The following is a 10,277-nucleotide window of genomic DNA, read 5'->3' on the forward strand; positions in this document are numbered from 1 at the left end:
ACACACACACACACACCCTGGGAAAAACATGCACTAACTGCAAACATTTTCCATCCCTGCAAACTTCATGAGTATTTTCCCAATTCAGTTCAATATGAAATGACATTCCTATTGTGTTTTTTTTATGCCACCTCTGGGAAACTGGCCTGAGAGCCTACCTTTCACAAGCTGTGTGATCTCGAACAAGTAACTTCACCTCTGCAAGTCCCATTTTCTTCTGTGAGATGTGGCCATCAGAATGGATGCTCTTTTCCTATACACATAGGAACCAGCATGCCTGTGAGCCCTAAAAGTCCCCCATCCACCCCAGCTGTCTCCCTCCAAGTCAAGTCTCAGCATGGTGTGGTGAAAACACGTGAACTTGGGAGTTGGCCAGACGTAGGTCCAACCTTGAAAAGAACATTTTTATTTAGCCATTTGAACCTCATGCCACTCACTGAAATGGCAGACTCTCTGGTGTTGTCCATGCCTTTCTTTCTGCCTAGAACACCTTTTGCTCTGCCTTGTGCACCACATCCCACATCTCCTCTGCACCTTTCCACAATCAAGTCGGCAAATTCATGTTCCTGGTCCCTGTCTTCACCCTCAAGGAAGAGGCATGTATTCCCAGGCATGTATTAGCTGTGTGTCTGCGTAGACTCCTCTCACAGATAGTGACTTCCTTGAGGTCAAGCTCTGTGGGGACTTCCACTCAAAAGCACTCCCTGAGTGAAGCCCATCTACATCTGTCCATCGAACTTGGGCTCAACCTCAAAATTCCAACCATGGCTTCAAGGCTCTGCACAAGTCAGCCTCTGCTGACTTCTCCAACTCCACTGCAGGCCACGTGTCTCCCGTCTTTTAGGTTCTCTGGGGTGAGTTCCATCCCCTTGTTTTCTTTGTACATATAATTTCCTCTGCTGGGGAATTTCTCTACACACAGCTCTTAGCAGCCCTTTACCTGGCCCTTTGCAGACTTTAGCTCCAGTTCATTCATTCATTCATTCATTCATTTAACAGTTATTATCAATCACTTTTCTAGGCACTAGATGAAACTCCGTGTCCACCTAGAGTCTCCATTCTAGTTGGAGTAAATACAAAAATAAACCAATAAATACAGGCTGTGTCAGAGGGTGATACATGCTAAGGAAAAACACAAAGCAAGATGAGAGGGAGCTCCGGGGCAGGGTGCCATTTTATAGGAGGAGGTTGGAAGCAAAATGGAGGTCTTTGGCAGCCATGCCAATGTTATTTCCTCAGAGCGCCAACCTGAATTCCTTCCTTCCTCCTACTCTCTCTTTCTCAGCACTGTATCATGTTCCAGGGCACTTCTCAGAGTTTATGATTAAGTATACGGTGTGTGACAGTGTCTTTTTTCTTTGATGCACTCACCGTATTGACTGTAAGCCCCAAGAGGGCAGGAACAGTGCCGCTTTGTTCATCATTCAACACCAAACCCTGCTGACACAGAGTAGGCACACAAATTTTTCACAAAAGAAGGAATAAATGAAGTCAAAAGGTAAACGCTTCTGCGTGTCATGCCAACTTCACCTTTCTGTAAATCCTAGAGGCCCATCTCTGCTCTGTCATTAACTAGCTCCTTGGAATTGGGGAAAACTCACTTTTCCCCTCTGGATTTCAGTTTCTTTTTCTATTAGCAAAGTGCGTGGGTCAATGGCTTGTGTGACGATCTCTCATCCCATAATTCCATGGCAGGCCTAAGTCAGACCCCTCAATTTCCACACCGTAGTGTAATTTCAGTGGCCCCTTTGCCAAAATATTCCCCACTGACCTGGGGCAGCCTCAAATGTTGTCATTAAATTTTCACACTTCGAATGCAATGTGATCGCTCGTGGATACACAAAGCAGCTATCCTCGGTCATTTTTACCACAGCGTGAGTGCACTTTTCTGGTCCTTTCCTGCTAACAGTTTCTGAGAAAGACCTGTTGAGAAGAAATGGGAATGGAGTGGACTCAGAATGAGGCTTCTGCCTAGGTAGGAGAAGGGTTCAAAAGGAAACCAGCAGAGATAAAGACACACTACTCAAAGGTCTATCTATGTAGGGCAGGTCTACTTTCTGAAACTGAACAGTAGAGGTTCAGTAAAGGTTAACGTGTGCATGTAAGCAACTCCAAATCCAAACTGAATGCCAGGTGATGCTGTGTAAGTCATTTCGCCAAACTGGGTGTTGATATCAGCTATAAAAATTACGAAGTTGGCCTTGATAATCTAACAATGCCCTGCTGCTCTTAAAACCAAGGCTTCTCTGACTAGGTAGGGCATGGGGAACAGTCCATTTCAGCCAAGTAATGGATAAAGCAAATAGTCACACAGATATGTGGTCAGTCACATCAGCTCCGGAAGTACTAACCAAGCGTCTTAGCACCACAAAAAAAAAAAAAATAATTGCCTAAATGTATTCAAGTTCTAACAAGAAATTTCAATAGCTCTCGTTTGCCTCTGGACAAAGCACTGTAAATGTGATCACATGCCCTGTGCTTGTCAAAGGTCATTCTCAGCATTGCCTTGGGCTAAGACTGAATGTACAGAATCGTAATCACTCTAGCCCCCTTGGTGATAACCTCCATTTAACCACCCTGCCGGTATCAGTGGGAAAGACTGAGCTACGGGCAATTTTTCCCAGAGCGGACTGCTTTGTACTGGACCATGTTTATGTACATGTACAATTTCTATGGCAAGATATTTGTGAGTCCGTGGTTAGGGCGGAGCCTGTGACCTCACACTGGATCTGTGTTCGGTGGAGATTGAGTATAAATAAACAGATAAACACACGAGCAAACATTTACGACCATGAAAGCGACTGAAGTCAACTGGATCATCAGCACAATCCAGCCTGTGTCTCAGCTTCGCTAGCACAGCCCAAGGACGCAGGATGACAAGAGTGAGATAAGAAATCTGAGGATCACCTGCTGTTGCTATCGGAACAGGAGTCCTGGCCACGGGCACCCATGTGAATGTTCCAGGGGATGTGAGCGTGCGCACGCGTACGAGTGTCCAAAGTACTTACGGGTGGCACACTTAACACAGTGCTTCTCTGTCCAGGAAAACTATATCCCCACCAGAGCCTGAATTATTAAAATCGTGAAGTTCCTCACATCTGCTCTGAACTTCGGTTCACTATTTCCGCTCGCTACTGGGTGCCATGCTCTGAGTCTGAGGTTACAGGCATGCCCGAACCCTCCCCACCCCACAGGGCAGTGAGCCGGTGGGACCGTGGGGTGGTCTCAACACTGGCTAGCCAAGCCTCTCGCCCCAGTGTAACCAGAGCCCTGCAGAGAGAAACCAGCCTTGGTGGGGGGGGGGGGGGGGGGGGGGCTCCAGCTGCTGAAAAATTCCTCCCGTGGCCTATTATATCCTAAGTTCCTCTTGTTCAGACCACCACCATTTAGATGGAAACTGAGTTAGGTCCAAACAGGATGAACCAAACTTCTGTTCAGGCAAAAAAGTTGGCCCAGGGCTGCAGAGCTTTAAACGGACCATGAATAATGTTTTATTGCCTCAGCACTGGGGTGAACTCACCCCCCACACTCAGCCTCACCTTTCACGGTGTTATTTTTAGAGATCTCATTACACCCCAGCTTAAACTAAAAATATGTTTCCCAGGAATAGCAGAACCTAGTTTTAATTGTGCACAGTTACACAAATGCCCGTGTGCTCTGATTACGTATGATGTTTCATGTATTTGACACCCGAGTTGGGAGCTAGGGGGGATTGGCACATTTCATTTTTCAAGAAAGACTGGCTTTGGGTGCTGATGGGCGCCATCAGCTTTTTCTGGGCTGGAGTTGTTTCCACCAGCCGATGCTTTGGTTTCACGTGATGGGGTATGACTTATACAAAATCACAGGTTCCGGGAAGCCCTGATCGTGAGAAGCTCACCTCCAAGGTCTCACCTGAACCAGACACATGCTTCCCTCCCCAGTGTCCCAGCGCTTGGACACGGAGGTCAAGCAGGAGACGGGCTTTGGGATCTGACAAATGGGTAGCTGGGTCTCAATCCCACCTCCCTACCTCTGAGACTTTGAGCAAGTTATTAATTTTCCTGAAGCTGGTTCCTCACTGAAAAATGAGAATCATAAATGTTGTATGGATAAAATGAAATAATTTATGTACACAGCAGAAGTCTCATAAAGTATCACACTATTTTTTTTCATTTAACTGGCTCAGACACTAGTCAGGTCAGTAGGTATCTTTGTTGAGCACTGACTGAGACCACACAGGGGATACGCGAGGTGGCGATGTCAGACCCTGACAAGATGGCACGCACACCCACGGGCTCTGCGCAGGGCAGCGTGGAATGCCACACTGGACTTAAGGCACCAGCCTGGATTCCGGGGTTCCCAGCAAGAAACTCTTTATCTCAGGGAAAGAAAGTTTTGTGAACACAAGCTGTCCTGGAAGGATTCCTAGGACAGTAGCTCTCTCTCCACAGGTGTGCCCAGGGATTAAGGACACAGGCTGACCTAAGCTGGAGCCCAGCTCTGCCTCTTACTACCAGCACGACCGTGTGCAGGTTGCTTAGGTTTTTCACCTGAGTTTCTGTGCAAGACAATGAAGGGAGTATCATGTCCTCCTTGGACTGAACCACAGAGTATATCGAGAAAAGGCAGGCTCTCGTGTATCCCCACGGAGTTAGTCTTTGCACTCATTTGTGATGTTTTCTAGATTGTCATCAGTGTGCATTCAACCTCTCCCCCTAGTTAATAGGTTCTCTAAAGACAGGAAGTTCCGACATAACCACTCAGGGAAACTCAGCCTTCTGTTCTCAAGGGGATCATGTTCCATTCCACAGGCGACTGTGGTTTCCTCGGTTCATTGACATCACTGGACAATCCCTCACATCGTGATAAACCTCACAATCACAATTTCATAGGCCAGTGTGATCATTCAGTCTGGTGAGGGGGGGAGCAGGTGTGTAAAATTTCCCTCTGAGGAGAAATTCAGAGGCTCCATCTCATTTATGGAAACTCTCAAATCCCAGTGCCTCATCTAGAAAGGAGTTTGTTCAGACTGGACCCGACAGCCACATTCTACAACATGGCGGCAGGGATGGGCTGAGGGATGTCAAGTCATGGGCAGGCCACAGAGACACAGGGTTGCTGAAAGGGTCAGGATGTGTTTAAAATGGGATCACAGTGAATATGAATACTTTTTATAAAGGATCTGCCATTGCAAGGTACTCTCATGGTTCCTCTCATCATTTGGGTTCTTTCCAGAGCATTCACTGGTATCCGATACCAGGAGCCTCTTATATTTCCCTTTTTTTTTTTCCAGAGAGGTTTTGATACATTTACGCAAATAAATACAAGCCCCCATCCCACTGATGTCTGGAGGAAGAACAATTGTTTTGCACGCCGATGTAAACAAAGACCAGGAATAGGTAGTAGGAAAATGAGAAGACAAGGCAACATGCGACCCCACCTCCAGGATTTGAGTATCGTCTCCTTGCGGAGATCTCAGAATCCCCGAGTATTGTTCTCAGGTAATCATTTTACTCTTGCTCTCCAAATCCAGAAGGACACGTAAGACCCCAAGCAAACCCAGCAATGCCTCCTGAGGGTTGTTTGCCCATAACAGGTCTCCTTCGACCACAGCGTGTCCCTGCCACACTGGCTTTCAGCCCCAGGGCTCTGCCCCCAGCCGCTCACTTGTGAGGGGCAGTGAACCAGGCCACAGGGACAGATTCTCCAAGTACCATGTCACAAACCAACTCTTAGGTTCATCTGAGCAGTTTGGTGGCCCGTGTGCCCTGACATTCTGGGATAGCGCAGGAGTGTCTGAGAATAACAGAGATGACCCAGAGTAGCAGCCAGGCAGCTGAGGCAGAGAAGGGCTCAGCTGCCCTGGTCTCCGCCAGGAGGAGGCCTGCCTCCCAGGAGCAGTCTGGCCGGACAGCTGATCCTTGCTAATCTCCACGCTGTAGAGACAAACTGGTTGATTTTCATATATCTATGACTTCGTGTTGTTCTTTACATCACCTGCTTTATTTTCAAACCTGTCAACAGTCCTCTGAAAAGGTTGCACACATGGGTTGAGGCCTGGGCAGCTCCAGGAAGGACAGAAGCAGACACGGTCAGGGCGGGCGGAAGGGAGGGAGGGTGGGAAGGGCAGTGGCCCCACACCTGGGAGACTGAGTCAGGAATCCACGGGCTTCATGTTTTCGTGAGTTTTCTGTCATCAAAGCAAACATGAGGCACAGAGTTTTATGCTGTGACCTCTTCTGGTAAGGCTTGAAAGCTGGCTATAAATCCAAGATGGACCACACACTGACTGAACTATATTTATCAAGTTTCTTAATAAAGCAAAAAAACTCAGCAGCATTTGAGAGTCAACTTTTTTTTTCCCCAGCAGAGACAGAAGCCAGCAACAAGCAGTTTACTGTTGTTCCTCCGTTGCCAAGTGGGGGATCCAGTGAAAATAGGAGGTGCCTCACATCTGTTTATATGAACCCACAGGGTTGCTATTTGTAAAGGGGCCCTACTTGTCTGACCTGAGTTGTTGCTAAACTTTGTTTTGCAAGGTTGTTCCACAGTATCTAAAAGGAGACTCACGGTTCCCCCACCAAGGGTGACATTTGCTCACAGGCCTGGTCCCCCCTGGTATTGTCACACTGTCATGACAGATGGCCGGACAGGCTGACGGAGACCGCCTCTGAAGATGGATGTTAGGTTGACTTCTTTTTCTAAACTGACCAGTTGATAGTGTCTAACAACTGAGTTCAAGATCATTAGCATCGGAGTGTCATAGTGAAGGGGGCTTCAGGGATTGCCCGGGACTGTTCCCTCATTTTCAGCTGAGGAAAATGAGGACAGAAGAGCTTTTGGGGGGGGGGGGGGGGGGGATGAGCTAGGACTCGAAAGCAGAATTATTACAGCTCTTTCCAGTTTATCACGCAACCTAAGAAGCTATGTGGAATCTTGAGATACAGACTGGTTCGGAAACCTCACGTCTGACCAGCTGAATGTGGAACGCGTTGTGCGAGAGGAAGACCAGGGTGTCCCCAGTGATACGAGCAGCATTTTGGGTCCTGGGTCTGTGGGGTCCTCTTGAAGCTCGGAAGTAGCATCCAGAATTTCTGTCAGCCATAAGCCAAGTGGAGAATTCAGGAAAACTACAAAGGTAAAATACAGCACATAGTCCAAGGACTCTCGACGGATGCAATAACGTCACCTCTCTGGCAAACTCTAAAACACACAAGTCTGTTAGAGTGACAGTATGTCACATTGGAAATAAATTTTAATTGGGCATCAAGACATAAATATCGGACGTTAAACTGTCCAAAAGGCCATCCAACAACCATTTCACATTTCCGTGACCCACTCTTTAGAGAAGGCTGTGCCCTGAATACCACCAGTCCCTCCAACTCTCTTTTAGGAAGCCTCAAGGCAAGAGTGTAGGGAGTTTGTGAGATGATGCCTCATAGTTGGGGGTATAACATGGACCTTTCTCTTAGCCAACAACCCTTAAAACGTGAGGGGCGGCTGGCAGAGGGGAGGGAACAATAGTACACAGCTTGCTCTCCTGGACTTTGGCAGACGGTTTGCAAGGACTAACTGGGGGCCATGTGGGGAAGCTGGCATGGAGAGGGGTCAGCAGAGAAGTCAGCAGCGGACCCTCTGGTCTCCAGGGGCAGATGAGGGGATCCGTGGCCACGGAGCGTTAGAGGGGGGAGAATGTCTGCAGCAAGCAGAGAAGGCTTACAAGGGGACTAAGGGAAGCCTTCAGCCCTCAACTCTCCCTAGGCTTGGAGAGCTCAGGGCCAGCTGTCGGCGGCTGGGCTCCCTTGGAGTGGAGCCCACCATGGACATTCTTGTCACGTTACTGAGGAACAGCTGTCAGAGTAAGGAGAGTGGGGGATTGGGATAGGACGGGGGAAGCACAAAACAAGGATATGGTCTCTGGGAGAGGCTAGCTTCTCACTGGCCCCACAGGGAGCTCTGGTCTCTCCTGCGGAAAGAGGCCAGGCTTTACCTCCTTGTCACCTGGTCATTGGCTGCTGCTTGTAACATGGAGAAAGGAGTGGGGGGAGGTTTGGGGAGATACAGGGTCATCACCCAGGGAGGTGGCTTCTATCTGGCCAGGGCAAATACTTCCAAAAGGGGGAAGGGGACAACTGTGGGCCATTAGCCTCCGATACTACAGCACCTGGGGACTGGTGGTGGGAGAAGCGTCAGCAGCATTCACTCTGCCCACTTTGTGCCCATCACCTCAGAACTTCGTAGTTCTCCTTACTCTTTGCACCGCACCCCCCCCCCCAACCAGGGATCAGAAACAGCTAGTAAGTGAGACAGGGGTGAGGGAGACAGAGAGGAATGGACCTTCTCTATACACACACACATACACACACACACGCACACCCAGGCTTCCCTTCCAAAAGGCAAAAGACCCACAGGTAGAGCTGGAGAAGTCATGGGGCTGAACATTTTTAAATGCTTCATCGCAATATGACATACATCTAGAAAAGGGCACAAGCTGACAGCTCAATTTTTCACAGAACACACCTGTGTAACAATCCCCAAGGCCAAGAACCAGAATTTCCAGCCATCCAGAGGCTCCCTTCCAGTCCCTGTTCTACTCCTTCTACCACAGGGGTAACACCTAGTGGTGATTTTCCAACCTCAGCGATTCCTTCTGCCATCTTGATGAAACCTGGGATTCTGACTTATCTGGAGCCTGAGTTTATACCAAATATTGTCCCTCGCAAACTGATCTTGAAAATCTAACCTCAATGCCTATCTTCACGGTACTAAGGAGGGTAGTTTTCATAATAAAAACAGACAAGAACCAGATTTTTATCTCCTGGCTTATTGTGAAGAAAGAGAGAGGAGGAAATAAGGGGTTTCTTTTCATGTTTCTTCCCGCCATATCTCCACCTGCCTTCCTAGTCCCCCAAAGGAACACACAAAATATCTCATCTCTTAAGCTCCACTCAAGAGACCAGCCTGGGACAGAGGGTGTAGATTCGGGATGTGCGTAAATCCTCACTTGTAGGAAGCAGCCTACAAGCTGTTGCTAGATGATGTGGGCCTTTGAGATCATTGGTCCCTGGAGAGGCCTCTGGAAGCCAAGCCTTTTGTTGCTTTTTCCCACATTTTTGTCCAGTCAGTTATTTTCCTGAGAGAGTGGGGAATGTTAGGAAGTCGGGTCACTGAGGAAAGCCTTTGTTTAGGGGAATTTTCACCAAACATGTCATTTTCTAATTGGAGCTATTTGCTGTGGCCCTTCTGCCTGACTGTCCGCAATGAGTGAAGGTTATAATTATAAACAGAGTGGCGACATTTCCATTGAAAGCTCATCTTGAGAATTCCCTGACTCATCCTGACAAACCACGAGCCCCTCGAAGTGAAGGGATTTTTTTCCCCCTGAAAAAAGTACTACAGTAATGACCTTACTTGACATTGCGGAATGATAAAATGCACTTGTTTAATATTTGAAAATATCACACAAAAAGCGAGGAGAGGTGGAGGCAAATGGTGTTTGTCTGTATGCTGTGACTGTGCCTGTTGTATTTACTGGAGACCTTTTTTTTTTTTTTAATTGTGCCAATATTGGATGGCCATGTGGCCCGCCTAAAATCACTCAAATGCCTTCTTCAAAGGAGACTAATTTTCATGCAACTGTAATCTCACTGCTGGACAAGCTATGAAGAACAAAGAAGACTGAATTAAACAAGAGGATACTTGGATATTTTTGCTTACTTGATATGGGGAAGTGGCAGAAAGAGTTATTCTTGGGGAGAGAGTGGTTTACCCTGCCTAGCTCGAGTGAAGGTGAAGGATCCCAAAGGTTTCAGAAGGATCCTGTAGCCTTTGTGGTTCTCCTTCCATGTGACTCCCTCAGAGCAGCCGATCTGCAACAGGCCGTTTCTCCCTAGAGGTGCTGCTGGCTGCCTTCCATTAGTTAAAGATTCCACCACACCCTGGGGGGTAGGAAAGAGACGCACTTTCTACCACTGATGCCCTGGGGACACTCCGAGAAGTCTAGAACTCCTGGCAGGTCAGATTGGAAGAGACCTTGAGAGAGACACCCCCCCCCCAACCTGCCCCGGGCACATTTCAGAGGGAAGGGGGCACTCTTCAGAAGAGAGCATCGGGGTGACATGGGTAAATGTGGACAAGTCAGGCAAGTCACCTAGTGTCTTTCTAAAAATATTTGCCCCCGGATCTCATCACAGGCTTACTGAATCAGAATCTGCAGGGTGGGGACAAGACCCCGGAATTCTGATGTGTGTTCACATTGGGAAATGAGTGATTCTACTGGAAAGACTTCATGTCAG

The sequence above is a fragment of the Panthera uncia genome, chromosome F1 (assembly GCF_023721935.1).
Source record: "Panthera uncia isolate 11264 chromosome F1, Puncia_PCG_1.0, whole genome shotgun sequence".
NCBI lineage: Eukaryota > Metazoa > Chordata > Mammalia > Carnivora > Felidae > Panthera > Panthera uncia.